The sequence below is a fragment of the Ovis canadensis genome, chromosome 6 (genome assembly GCF_042477335.2).
Source record: "Ovis canadensis isolate MfBH-ARS-UI-01 breed Bighorn chromosome 6, ARS-UI_OviCan_v2, whole genome shotgun sequence".
Taxonomy (NCBI): domain Eukaryota; kingdom Metazoa; phylum Chordata; class Mammalia; order Artiodactyla; family Bovidae; genus Ovis; species Ovis canadensis.
Genome location: NC_091250.1, coordinates 120,902,470 through 120,916,208, shown reverse-complemented (window position 1 = coordinate 120,916,208; position 13,739 = coordinate 120,902,470).

The following is a 13,739-nucleotide window of genomic DNA, read 5'->3' as shown; positions in this document are numbered from 1 at the left end:
GGCTTTGAAGATGGAAGGGTTGGCCACAAGCTAAGAAATGCGGGTGATCTCTAGATGCTGGAAAAGGCAAGGAAGTGGATTTCCCTTAAAGCTGCTAGAAGGAATTTATCTCAATATTAGCCCCAGCGAGACTCATTTCAGATTTCTGACCTCCAGAATTGTAAGATAATATATTTCTGTTGCCACTAAGTTTGTGCAACAGACAAGTTGTTGCAACAGCCACAGGAAACTAAGAAAAAAACATTTTTACACTTTTGTCCACTTCCAGGAAGTCATCTTTGAAAGCTTTATGCCGCAACCTGAACTATGACCCCATTCCCCCAAATTGATGTGCTGAACCCTAACTCCAATGTGACTCTGTGTGTGTGTGTGTGTGTGTGTGTGTGTGTTTAGTCACTCAGTTGTGACCAACTCTGCAACTCCATGGACCGTAGCCTGCCAGGTTCCTCTGTCCATGGGGTTCTCCAGGCAAGAATACTAGAGTGGGTTGCCAATCCTTTCTCCAGGGGATCTTCCCGACCCAGAATCAAACCAGGGTGTCTCTTATGTCTCCTAAACTGGAGGGCGGGCTCTTTACCACTAGCCCCACCTGGGAGGCCCTTGAAGTTAATTAAGGAGATTGCCTTAGATCTTAGCGTGTGTGCTCAGTTGCAGTCATAAGGATGGGCTTCGGTCTCATAGGACTGGTGACCTTATTAGAAGAGGCTGAGGCTCTCTCTCACACAGCAAGAAGGCAGCTGTCTGCAAGTCAGGAAGAGTGTTCTCACCAGGATGTGCTGACGCTTTGATCTCAGATTTGCAGCCTCCAGAACTGTGAGAAAATAACTGCCAGTCGTTGAGCCCCCAGTCTGCGGTATTCTGTCACAGCGGCCCGAGCAATTTCCTTTGCAACTGCAGTAGATGCTGTGATGTGTTCTGATATCAGCGTCCCTCCTGCCATCCCAGCCCTCACCTCGCTGACAGCAGCGTCACCCTGGTGGAACCTCCTTCAGTGGGGCAGATCGAATGGAATGACTGGTCAGTGCCAGGGTGGGCAGAAGCCTGGCCTTGATTCTAGACAACCTGAAGGTCATCCCAGCCACAGAACCTCTGCAGAGATTGTATCAAAGTTCAGCTTCTCTGCCCAGAGTTTCTCCCCTCACTCCCTGAAAGGTGGTGTTGCCTGGATCACTCCTCAATAAATTCCCTGCCTGCAAATTGTTGTCTCAGAGGCCATTTCCTGGGAATTCCACCTAACGCAGCAAATGCTGAGCTTGCATCGCTTGCTGCCAGGAGGGGCAGATGGCCTGGGGAGCTGAACCGGCTTCCTCAGAGAGAGAGATGTAGCTTTGTGGTTTTGGCCAAATGACTTCTGGAGTTAGAGGGAGGGCTGCTGGCTGGAGATGACATCACAGGGGTCATTCCATCAGCGTCACTCCCTCTTTGGAAAGGCCAAGACTCAGATAATGAACCCAGGTGTAGAGGGGAGAGCCTTGAACTTGTCTTTCTGTATTTGCACATTGCCTTCAGGTCAGCCCAGCTGCCTGTAGAATATCAGCCAAAGCCAAATGGAGCCTGAGAATCGCCCCACAAACCCTGTCTGGATCTCTGACCCCCACATCACGACATGAAACAAAATAATGTTTTCAGTTGCTAGGTTTGGGGTCCTTTGTTTTATCTGGCTGTAGCCGATGAGACCACGATTCCCTCTAACTCTGGATAGTCACTCACTCAGAGACGTGAAGTCTTATGAGATGACTAGCAAGTACCCCTGCAGAGTCTTGGGGAGATCAGAAGAGCCAAGGAAACAGTTCAAGGCCCAAAGAAACGTGAGGCCCCACACTAAGTGCTCCCAACTCTGCTTCCCTGAAGTCTGACACTGACTGGAGGAGGTAGCAACGCCTCTCCCCATTCCACAGAGCTGCGCACTGAGGCCTGAAGAGGGGTAAGGCGACTCGCTCAAAGACACACCATTATCAGTGGCGCCCCAGTACTCCTGTTGCTAGGCATCCTTTAGAACTGCCCTTCTTTGGAATTGGGATGAAAACTGACCTTTTCCTGTCCTCTGGCCACTGCTGGGTTTTCCAAAGTTGCTGACATTTTGAGTGCATCACCGATTCAATAGACCTGAACTCTGACAAACTCCGGGAGATGGTGAGGGACAGGGAGGCTTGGCGTGCTGCAGTCCAGGGGGTCGCGAAGAGTCAGACACAACTTGGTGACTGAACAGCAGTGCTCCTGTGTTTATTCGTTCACCCGGGGTCTGCTGAGTGTCTCCTGGAAGCCAGGCTTCAGATGAGGTGATGAGGATACATAGGTCAAAAGACGAGTTAAGTTAGTACCAGGGGTTGAGAGTGGCTTTGAAGGTAGAGGATACAGATTTCACTGGGGTAATCAGAGTGGGCCCCTCTGAGAAGGGGAGGCTTGAGCCAGTAAGGAAATGGTGAGGGTCTATAGCTGTACCACTCTGAACACACCCCATCATGTCTGATTCAGAAGCTAAGCAGGGTCGGGCCTGGTTAGTACTTGGGTGGGAAATGACGAGGGCTGGAGCCAGTGGGTCTGGGGCCCAAATGGCAGCCTGCAGTGGAGAGATGTCCCACAAGCTCCCTAACCTGGTTTGAGAAGCTCAGGCCCCACTGGCCGTGCTGGGCACCAACCAGACCCTCAGTCTGGGACAGGGCCGGGCAGGCTCCCTGGCTCCAGATAATGATGCCTCCGCGTCGCCCACGCGGGCGGGCGCACCAGCTCCGGTGGCTCCATGTTAATTGCTCCAAGCACAAAGGGCCATGTAATTTGGATCAAAAGGCCCTTCCTTCCCAGCGAAGTCTTAATTGTGGCACATCCCACTGCCCAGGGGTGAGCAGAGTCAGGAGCACTGCCTCTGGGGCCGTGCGGTCAGTGCGCTGGTCTCAGTTCACCCACTGGCCGATGTGTGTCGCTTAAACCTCTTCAGTCCTCGGTTTCTTTGCCTATAAAATGGAAGTGAAACCTGCCCCCTGACCACGTCACGGCCCTGGAAGTGAGGATCAAGTCAGGAAGATGGTATAATTCCTTAAATATGTTCCGAATCCAAAGTTCCAGCTACACTGGACCATTCACTGATCTCTGTACTCACACTGAATGCTCATTCATCCATCTTCATCTGTTAAGCATTTCCTGTGTGCCCATTTCGTGTGAGGTATGGGTTTTGGAGTTGCAGAGATCACTAGAATGGGGTCGCTGGCCTCTAAAGGCTGACAATCTGGAGAGGAGATAGGCAGGGAAACAGGAAAGGATAAATAGAGAACCACCACCCTGCAGGGAAGGGGAGTTTGGGGTTGGGCTTTGAAGCTTGAATAGGAGTCTACCCCTCAAAGAAGTGAGGGAGGAACCCAGTGCAGAGAGGCAAAGCAAGTTGCGTGTGTTGGGAATGGCAGGCAGTGAAGGGTAGACCAGGGGCTTCCCTGGTGACTCAGATGATAAAGAATCTGCCTGCCAATGCCCGAGACAAAAGTTCAATCCCTGGGTCAGGAAGATCCCTTGGAGAAGGGCATGCAACCCACTCCAGTATTCTTGCCTGGAGAATCCCATGGACAGAGGAGCCTGGTGGGCTTCAGTCCGTGGGGTTGCAGAGTCAGATATAGCTGAGTGACGAACACTTTCACACTTTCACAAGGGCAGACCAAGTGAGCAGGGGAGGATGCATAGGAGATGAGCCTGGGAATGCAACATCTGGATTGAAGGGGCCTCTGCAGGCTGGCAGGAGGTCTGGACTTGATCCTTCAGCAACTGGGAGCCATGGGAAGATTCTCAGCCGCCGAGAGGGAATGAGCTTCATTCTGGGAGAAGGATCCCGAGTGGCAGGCAGTGTGGAGAGTGAAGTGGTGAAAGACTGGGGTCAGATAAATCGGCGGGAGGCAGATGCAACGGTGTAAACCAGACAACATTTATCCATTCAACAAATACTCTTTGGACACTTACCAAAGGCCCTGCCCTGGATAGGTGCTGTGGGTACATTCTCGTGGGAGAAGAGCATAAATATAAACACAGAAGGAAGTGTGGGATCCTGAGAACTGCAGCATGGATTGATGTGGGACAACTGGATGTGGCTGGTTGGCTTGGCTCCAGTATCCCTGCTCACCTCAGCTGCAGGGACTGCAAAGCCCAAAACTACATTTCCCAGAATTCCTTGTAAACCGGGGCTCTGAGACAAACTCAGTTTCATTAAATTCATATGATTGCTGAAACAGGAAAAAAAAAATGGAATTGAGGCTGGGCCTTCTTTCCACTGATTTAGGCTACTTTTTGTTGACATCCAGGGTGGTTTTCCGGAGAAGGCAGTGGCACCCCACTCCAGCACTCTTGCCTGGAAAATCCCATGGGCAGAGGAGCCTGGTAGGCTGCAGTCCATGGGGTCACTAAGAATCGGACACGACTGAGCGACTTCACTTTCACTTTTCACTTTCATGCATTGGAGAGAGAAATGGCAACCCACTCCTGTGTTCTTGCCTGGAGAATCCCAGGGACGGGGGAGCCTGGGTGGGCTGCCGTCTATGGGGTCGTAGAGTCGGACATGACTGAAGTGACTTAGCAGTAGCAGTAGCAGGGTGCTTTTCTGCAGCCAGCAGCCTTATAGGGAGTCTGGGTAGGGACAGAGGGCAGGACTGTTTCCTTCCTCTGTGTTCCGGTGCACAACACTGGCATCAAGTTTGGGGAACAGAACTGTCGACATTATCAGTCTCCCTAGAGATGATGTGAGCCATAGGTCTACAGGGACTGCATTTTTATCATCTGAGTCCTCATGGACGGACAAGTGGTATCCCATCCCTCCCCTCTGGCAGGGGTGCCGGGAGCCTCATGGTCTAGGCCAATGTGGCAGGTCTGTTACCAGGAGCTGTGGACACTACAGGGAGGCACAGGGAGGGAAGAATGCCTTGGGAGGCCTGCAGAGTGGCCACATGATCGGCATTGCCACCCAAGCTGCCTTCTCCACGTTCCAGGCTTCCCTGTGCACAGGAGGCCCATGTGTCTGGTGGGCTGGGGGTGGGCCGCACCATGTGGGCACACAGCAGGTGTCTACTGACGCCAGTAAAGAATCTGCCTGCAATCCAGGAGACCTGGGTTTGATCCCTGGGTCAGGAAGATCCCCTGGAGAAGGAAATGGCAACCCACTCCAGTATTCTTGCCTGGAGAATTCCACAGTCAGAGGAGCCTGGCAGGCTACAGTCCATGGACTCGCAAGAGTCGGATGCGACTTAGCGACCAAACCGCCACCTGATACTGAATGCCCAGCACACCTCCCTGAGGGCCAGAAGCTCTTGGTTCCAATCCCAGCTCTGCCGATTTCCGGCTGTGGGACCTCGTGTGAGTGTCATAACTTCTTTTTCTTTTTTACTGAAGTAAATTTGACCTGCTGCTGCTGCTGCTGCTAAGTCGCTTCAGTCATGTCCGACTCTGTGCGACCCCAGAGATGGCAGCCCACCAGGCTCTCCTGTCCCTGGGATTCTCCAGGCAAGAACACTGGAGTGGGTTGCCATTTCCCTCTCCAATGAGTGAAAGTGAAGTCACTCAGTCGTGTCGGACTCTTAGCGACCCCATGGACTGCAGCCTACCAGGCTCCTCCGCCCATGGGATTTTCCAGCCAAGAGTACTGGAGTGGGGTGCCCCTGCCTTCTCCGAAATTTGACCTAGAGTGCTATATAATATTGGGCTTCCCAGGTGGCTCAGTGATAGAGAATCCACCTGCCAGTGCAGAAGACGCAAGTTTGATCCCAGGGTTGGAAAGATCCCTTGGAGTAGGAAATGGTAACCCACTCCAGTATTCTTGCCTGGAAAATCCCATGGACAGAGAAGCCTGGTGAGTTACTGTTCACAACTGAGTACACATACACACACACTGTATCACAGTAGTTTCAGGTGCACGTCATGGTGATTGGATATTTTGTCCATTATGAAATTATTTCTATGATAAGTCTAATTACCATCACTTACCATACAGAGTCCCATCACTTCATGGGAAATACATGGGGAAACAGTGGAAACAGTGGAAACAGCGTCAGACTTTATTTTGGGGGGCTCCAAAATCACTGCAGATGGTGACTGCAGCCATGAAATTAAAAGATGCTTACTCCTTGGAAGGAAAGTTATGACCAACCTAAACAGCATATTCAAAAGCAGAGACATTACTCTGCCGACAAAGGGCCGTCTAGTCAAGGCTATGGTTTTTCCAGTAGTCATGTATGGATGTGAGAGTTGGACTGTGAAGAAAGCTGAGCACCAAAGATTTGATGCTTTTGAACTGTGGTGTTGGAGAAGACTCTTGCGAGTCCCTTGGACTGCAAGATGATCCAACAAGTCCATTCTAAAGGCGTTTAGTCCTGGGTGTTCTTTGGTAGGAATGATGCTAAAGCTGAAACTCCAGTACTTTGGCCACCGCATGTGAAGAGTTGACTCATTGGAAAAGACTCTGATGCTGGGAGGGATTGAGGGCAGGAGGAGAAGGGGATGATGGAGGATTAGATGGCTGGATGGCATCATTGACTCAATGGACGTGAGTTTGAGTGAACTCAGGGAGTTGGTGATGGACAGGGAGGCCTGGCGTGCTGCGATTCATGGGGTCGCAAAGAGTCAGACACGACTGAGCGACTGAACTAAACTGAACCATACAGAGTTATGACAATATTGTTGACTATATTTGCTATACTGTACATCTCATCCCTGTGACTTACTTATTTTATAGCTGGACATTTGTTCCCCTTAATCCCCTTCACCTATCTTGCCTGCCACTCTATACCCTCCCCTCTAGCACCACCAGTTATGAGCAAGGTTTTTCTCCAGCTTTATCTGTAATGGCAAAAACTAGAAGCAACATAAATCTCTGTTAGTGGAGAACATTAAAAGTTGTTTAAAGTAGTAAGTTGGCTCAGTGTGTGTTTTGGTACGGAAGATACTCAAGATAACCAAGAAAGGTACATTTCAGGTCAGTATATATTATCCCACTTATGTGAAAAAAAAAAAAAAGGAGATTGAACCGTATATTTATGTACTCATACTCTATGCCTCAGTTTTCTCATCTCTGAAATGGGCCAGCTGCTCTTAGCGTTCGTCACAGGTCCAGTTCCCTGGGAAACAGATTCATGTGCAGACAGAGAGAGGGAGGGAAGGGAGACCTGGCGGCGCTGCAGTTATTAATATACTATGGGCTCAGGAGAGGGACCGGGAGGAGGGGTGGCCCTTTAAATAGAGCTGGCCCCTCCCTGCTCTGGGGCTTCTCCTCCTTCCTCCCCTTGAGCAAGATGGATCTCTAGCTGAGGGCCTGTCTGGAGAAGGACTCAGGAGACAGCGTGGGCCACCAACGCTCCCTCTCCAAAGGTAGGGAATGAGGGACCCCTCCGGAAGGAGGATCAGGTCCAAGAACCTCTCCATCCACTGCGGGTCTGCTAGGAGAATCGGCTGTTGCTATTTGTCTGTTAATGAATCCAGCAGCCACACCCCGTCTGGTGTGAAAAGTTAGTTTTACTTGTAGGGGAGCTGAGTTTGGCTTCCCAGGTGGCACAGTGTTCAAGAATCCACCTGTCAATGCAGGAAACCCGGGTTCAATCCCCAGGTCGGGAAGATCCCCTGGAGAAGAAAATGGCAACCCACTCCAGTATTGTTACCTGGAGAATTCCACGGACAGAGGAGCCTGGAAGGTACAGTCCACAGGGTCGCGAAGAATCCGATGCAACTGAGCATGCACACACACTTAAGTATGGGGCATGCTGCCCGACCCTGCAGGTGAAGGAGGTAAGGGAGGCAGTGACCTTGGGTGAAAACAGCCTTGTTCCCAGATTCTGGAAAGTGCCTCCACTGTGAAAAGACGGATCAGCTGGAGCAAATTCAGGGGCAATGCCAAGTTGAGAGCCGGGTGACTGGGCCTGCCTTGGATCCAACCATGTTTCCCAGATAAATAAACTGCACACCATGCAATTCCCCACTTAAAATAAACCCGATTTCCCCGTGGAACATAAACTACAGCTTAGCATTTCTTGGCAGCCAACAGTTTCCAGAATTTCATGCAGGTTAAAAATAAAAATGTAAAGCATTATGATAATCCCTCCTGTTCTTGTGGCACTTCGCAGTTTGCAAAGTACTTTCCCAGCCATGTTTCACCACACAGACCCAAAACCATCTTCGGAGGGTGCTTGTTTTGTTCCCCATGATAGATGGGGAAACTGAGGCACAGAAGGCAAAGTGGGTGAAGCAAGATCTCTGGGAGGAGCACCTCCCTGTTGAGAGCCCTTCCACTTTGCAAGTCATTTTCATTAAGAAGCAGGGATTGGGTTTAGAGAATGAGCCGCCTGTGTGTGATGTTCTTGTCCGTAAGTTAGGTGAGACTGGGAAAAATATTCAGCCTCAAATCAGAAGAAGCCCAAACCTCACTGACCCAAATAAGGTTGGAATCGGTGTTATCGTTTGAATCTAAACCTCGGGGACATTTTTCAGTCTAAATTTTATTTGGTGTTGATACCAGTTACGGTTCAACAGGAAAGAGGTGGTGTTTTTTGTATATGGCAATTCAGAAGATTTAATCAGGAGACAGCTTCCGGGGTGGGTGGTGTACATACAGGGTTTCCCAGGTGGCACTAGTGGTAAAGAATCTTCCTGCCGATGCAGGAGACTCTGGACTTGTGAGTGTGATCCCTAGGTCGGGAAGATCCCCTGGAGGAGGAAATGGCAACCCACTCCAGTGTTCTCGCTGAGAGAATCCCATGGACAGAGGAGCCTGGCAGGCTACCGTCCATGGGGTCACAAAGAATCGGACACAAGGGAGCATCTGAGCACACACACCATGTATACACAGAGATCCATTGGTGGCGGCTCAGCCTTGATTCCAGACCCATTTGGGGGCCAAGTTCCAAAAACCTGGGGGATTGATCCACCCTGGAGGAGAGAGAGAAGGAGGTTCTCTTTCCATTGACTGGGGACTGTGTAGCCTGGGAGGCCAGACCAAGGTCACAGCTGGGCTCAGGCAAAGAGGTGTGGATAAATGAAGGCCTTGCCAGAATTCAGGTGTCCAGAAGCAGTGACTTGGAAGGCCTCTCCCACAGGTAGAACCCAGAAGACGATGGGATCTGGCGTCTGTGGCCACCACTGCCAGCTGTTCGCCAGGCTACGGCCCATGGTGTCTGGAGTCCCAAGTTTGAACACACATCTTGCAGAGTTGTCAGCCTCAGATTCACCATCGGCTCCACCATCTACCAGCTGGGTGATTCTGGACCTGTTACCCTCTTTGAACTCTAGGTTCTTAATCTATAGCAGTAGACGCCTTACCTGTGGTTGTCAGTCTAGGGTAATAGCAAGGTATTCCCAAAGCATGCTCACAGATAGGCATCTGAGAAAGAAATGTTGCCATGGGATGTGCTGGGGGGATGCCATGGGGGAGCTCAGCCATGCTGAGGCACAACATAAGCATGTAATTCCTGTCTCTTCTTCCAGGAAGTCCTCCCTGACTGATGCCATCCTCTGGCTAGTTAGGCAGCCCCTTTAGGCTCCTACCTACCAACGCCAAAGCCTCTAGCATGGTGTTGTCCAGTTTACTTCTTCAGGGTCTCTTCATCTGCCATCCATCAAGACTGTGAGATCCTTGAGGGAGAGCAGGACCTTGAGTTTTTCTCCCTGTAGCCCCAGACCTGGCACATTTCCTGGCACCTAGGAAGCTAGTACCTTCTGGTGCTGATGACTCTGCCAATCGTGGCAGAACGAAAGAATGAATGAACTGGTGCTCCAGCATCCCTGAAAGGCAGATGGAGCAACCAGCGTTACTGCACCCTAGAGGAAGGGAAACAGGAGCCCTAAGAGTTGAGGTGACTCACTAAGGACGCATTGAGGCCACTCAGCAGTTGACTTTGGGTGAGAAAGTTCCAAGGACTTCTGTAGGATGATAAATCCTGGGGCTGTCTTTTTCTAACTGACGATGGAGAGTGCTGCTCCATGACCCTTGAGAATGACTCCTGGCCTGAGAAAAACCAGAGGAGGCCCAGCGGCCTGCAACTGGCCAAGGGGGCAAAAAGGGGCTGTTTCTCAGAAAATAATGGTGCCCGAATCCCTGTTCACCTTGTTTAATGCTCCAAATTTTCTGAGAGGCCTAATTGAACATTCCTCCGTGGAACCCTCTAGGTGGAACAATTAACCGGCCTCTTAGCAGCGAGCAGTTCCCTGGGCAGGCCCCAGATTTATGTCTCGTGGGGAGGCAGCCTATTAGCTGTGGTCATAAATCTCAGGGCCCTGGCTGGCAAGGTGGATTTTAATAAAATCATAGGGGACAGAGCCAGGCTAGGGCGGCAGATTTCCGGGGGGAGAGCCAACATTTGCCCGTAATTAATCGGGGCCCTTTTGAGCTCTGGGGAGATGCCCAGGATTTTAATGAAAATTCAGGAGCTGGAAGCAGTGACCAGTTGGCAATCAAGCCAGTATCCTGCTGGGAGGAAGATCAAGAAACTGGGGGGAGCCCAGGTCGCCCCTGCCAAGGGGTTTTGGTGGTAGGTGATATTCAGTGGCCTCTGGGGTGATTATTCTGGTTGTTTAACTAGCAGAATACTTTCATACCAGTTGGCAAATTGCTTCTCCAAGCCCCAAAGGGCCTCTATTTCTCAGGGACCCTTGTCCAAGAATCCTTGGACCTCCCCATAAGCCAGAAACAAAAGTGGGAATGCCTGGCCTGGTAAGGGGCTTTCTGACTCTGACATAGGCCTTCGTTCCTCTTGGTCAGTGCTCAGGGCCTTCCTTTGAACTTGGCTGACCTGTTAGCCAAACTCCCATTCTGGAGACCCCAAAGGCCCATCCCAAAACTTCTTTTCATCTCTCCCCTTCTCTCCTATCTGCATTCTCATGCATGTTTCTTTCCACCCCTCTTTTGAGCTCCAGACTCATACCCATCTGCTCCCTTATACATCTAATGGGCATCTCCTATCTAACATGTCCAAAACCAAATGGTTTCTTCTTACCCCCACCCCTTGGCCCCTCCATCCTCATCTTAACCAATAGAGCTACCTTCACTCCATGTGCACAGGCCAAACATACAGTAGGGTCCTTGAGCCCTCCTTCCCATTTCTTCACCCCTCAGCAATTAGCCAGACCTTCCTCCAAAGATCACATCACCGTCTTTACCAGTTCTGCCCTGGTCCAGGCCCCTTGTCTCAGTGAGCATTGGCTGCCACAATAAAATATTGTAGACTGGAGCATTTAAACAATAGATAGATATTTCTTAAAGTTCTAGAAGCTGGGAATTCCAAGATCAAGGCTCTGGTTGATTTGGTGCCTGGTGAGAGCCCCTCCTGGCTTATAGACAGCCACCTTCTTACCAGCAGAAAAGGACAGATTTCTGGCATTTCTTCCTCTTCCTATGGGGCTTCCCAGGTGGCTCAGTGGTAAAAGCATCTGGTTGTCAATACAGGAGACTCAAGAGATGGGAGTCTGATCCCTGGGTGGGGAAGATCCCCTGGAGTAGGATATGGCAACCCCCTCCAGTATTCTTGCCTGGAGAATCCCATGACAGAGGAGCCTGGCAGGCTACAGTCCATGGGGTCGCAAGGCGTCAGACATGACTGAGCATGCATGCACTTCCTTTTCCTATAAGGACACTAATCCCATCATGGGGCCCCACCCTCATACTCTCATCCAAACCTAATTGCCTCCCCAAAGCTCCACCTCCTTATAGTATCATATTGAGGGTTAGGGTTCCAGCATATGATTGGGAAGAACAGAAACATTCAGCCCATAGCACCCCAGTGGACTCCTGCCTGGATGACTGCAGAAACTCCTAATTTTTATCCTTGTTTCCATTCTTGCTTACCTGTTTCCTCTACAGAGCAGCCCAAGAGAGCTTTTAAAAATGCGAATAAGGTCATGTCACTCCTCTGCTAGGGACAGTGAAGGGCCTGGGATTTTAACTGCTTGCCAACTAATGAGTTAGCCCATCACAGTTTCATGGATGTTGGCAGAAGCCATGAGGCTCTTGGGTCAGACACAGTGAGTGGTGTATTACTGACAATGATCACCCTAACCAGGGCATCATCATTTACCCGAACCATTTCCCCAAGCCCCCAGTTCCCACAGGGTGATGCAACAGGGCCAGGAAATTACTTCATGGGCAGTGGGTTGCATTGCACTAAAAGAATCCCAAACTTAGGGAGCCCAAATATTTTCTAACTAGCTGTAAGCAAACCTGCCCAAACTTTGCCCCAGAGGGAAATGTTTATCTTCATCATAGCAGATGATAAACGGATCTGCCCTCTGCTTGGGAGGCAGACACTCTGTCTTCCAAAACTGTTCGCCTACAAACATCTTTGAAAAGATACTGCGGAACAAAGGCCGTCTGTACTTCTGATAGTCAGATGTGCAGAAATCGACAGACCCACAGAGGACTGTCATTGTGTTTGTTATCTACTGTTGTGTAACAATACTGCTACAATCTTAGTGGCTTAAAACAACCTATATTTATTATCTCCCAGTTTCTGTGAGTCTAAGGTCCTTGTGGTGTCACGTGGAGTCTGGGTTAGACACCAACCCTAACTCTGTTGTGGTCCAGGCACTAAGTCAAGGCCCACTCTTTCTGACCCCATAGACTCCAGCACACCAGGCTTCCCTGTCCTTCACTATCTCCCAGAATTTGCTCAAACTCATGTCCACTGAGTCAGTGATGCTCTGTAATCATCGCATCCTCTGCCACCCTCTTCTCCTTTTGCCTTCAATCTTTCCCAGCATTGAAAGTCTTTCCCAATTAATCGGTTAATATCCCAAGACACAAGAAACAACTTAAGGCAAATGTGCATGCTAAGCCACTTCAATCGTGTCTGACTCTTTGCAGCCCCCCTGGACTATAGCCTGCCAGGCTCCTCTGTCCCTGGGGTTCTCCAAGCAAGAATATGGGAACAGGTTGCTGTGCCCTCCTCCAGGGGATCTTCCCAACCCAGGGATCGAACCCATGTCTCTTGTGTCTGCTGCATTGGCAGGCAGGTTCTTTACCATTAACGCCACCTGGGAAGCCCCAACCCCAACTCTGCCTCATGCTAAATAGGCTGGCTGGAGACACTTTCTCTATTGGTTCATCTGAGGTCAGGGGGTTACCAGGACGGTGGGCTGCAGCACTGCCTCCAAGAATCCAGCTAACCCTAAGCAGGTGTGAATGTGCTGGGCACTCGGGAGGGCTCGCTGACTGGCAGCTGTTGGCACCACTTATAGCAGAGTTGAGGCCTTTTGCAAGGCTGGACCTCTGGGTGGGTCGCCATATTTTATTATGGGACCCGTCTCCTACAAAGGGCAGGAGCATCATCACATTCTCTGTGAGGACACTCAGACATTCTCCAACTGGACAAGTTATAAGTATCACAGATCACAAAAGAGTTCTACTTGTTTGATAGCTTTCTTTGTGGAGCATTTCAAGGAAATTTAAATCTGGTATAGAATGTCCATGCAGATCCTGGATTTCCATCTCCAGAGAACAGGGGAGACATCTCCACCATCTGGGGACTGCTATGCCTGGGAATCAGAGGTGGATGGTTATTGGAAGCAAAGCATTCCCTGCAGAAGAGAGCTTTTACTATCATCTAATAGAAATTTCTCACAGGGACCTCTTATTGGGCTCCTGGGTCATGGAATGGACAGTGTTTTAGGGAGGACTGGATCAACCAGCATTCCCTTTCCCGAAACCCCCTGACCTTGGTTTCCCCACCTGTAGCTGCTGCTGCTGCTGCTAAGTCACTTCAGTCGTGTCCGACTCTGTGCGACCCCAGAGATGG